General features: G+C 39.2%; 1 non-coding gene across 1 annotated transcript; it reads right to left on the bottom strand.

The window, feature by feature from the left end:
- Positions 1–504: 504 nt before the first annotated feature.
- On the bottom strand, positions 505–611 carry LOC130830678 (U6 spliceosomal RNA). The gene has a single exon (XR_009047847.1). It is a non-coding gene; the product is annotated as a U6 spliceosomal RNA (small nuclear RNA).
- Positions 612–1,059: the final 448 nt, after the last annotated feature.

The raw sequence follows: 1,059 nt of genomic DNA, 5'->3' as shown, positions 1-1,059 counted from the left end.
GTTTTCTTTGGGTATATGCCCAGGAGTGGGATTACTGGATCATATGGTAGTTCTATTTGTAGTTTTTTAAAGAACCTCCAAATTGTTTTCCATAGTGGCTGTACCAACTTACAGTCCCACCAACAGTGCAGGAGAGTTCCCTTTTCTCCACACCCTCTCCAACATTTGTGGTTTCCAGATTTTGTGATGATGGCCATTCTGATGGGTGTGAGATGATACCTCATTGTGGCTTTGACTTGCATTTCTCTAATGATTAGTGATGTTGAGCATCTTTTCATGTGTTTGTTGGCCATCTGTTTGTCTTCTTTGGAGAAATGTCTATTTGGATCTTCTGCCCATTTGTGGGTTGGGTTATTTGCTTTTTTGGTATTAAGCTTCATGAGCTGCTTGTATATTTTGGAGATTAATCCTTTGTCCGTTGTTTCATAGGCAACTATTTTTTCCCATTCTGAGGGTTGCCTTCTAGTTTTGTTTATGGTTTCTTTCGCTGTGCAAAAGCTTTAAAAAAATATGGAACGCTTCACGAATTTGCGTGTCATCCTTGCGCAGGGGCCATGCTAATCTTCTCTGTATCGTTCCAATTTTAGTATATGTGCTGCCAAAGCGAGCACAAGAACTTTCATATATGACATGGAACAGTGCTCATCTTTCTTACTGATGTGGAGTAGGGAGACAGTGAGAGAGGAGTCCTCCTTAGGCTCATATCAACAACCAGTTTCCCATTCCTTTCCTATCTTGTCTCATCCTTACATTGTCAGAAAAATACGACAGCAACATTGAGCCCCGCTACAAGATTGCCAACACCTTTTCCAAATAATAGTGATCAACATACTTAATTGACTTCAGCTGTCTTTTTGGGCGATCTGGCAATAAACCTAACTTAAAAAAAAAGATTTTTAAAAAGAAACACTGCTTTATTGCTTAAATGTGGAAATAATACAGACCACCAGCTAAGCTAATAGTTTTCTGAGAACCAAAGTTGAACACATACATAAATGGAAGGTGACAAAATGGATTAATGTGTAAAATGGGGCCCAAATTTGCTGGCAATTCGTTGCT

This window comes from Hippopotamus amphibius, chromosome 10 (assembly GCF_030028045.1).
Source record: "Hippopotamus amphibius kiboko isolate mHipAmp2 chromosome 10, mHipAmp2.hap2, whole genome shotgun sequence".
Classification (NCBI taxonomy): Eukaryota; Metazoa; Chordata; class Mammalia; order Artiodactyla; family Hippopotamidae; genus Hippopotamus; species Hippopotamus amphibius.
Note: the sequence above shows the minus strand (reverse complement) of the source record. Positions and strands in the feature narration are given on the sequence as shown.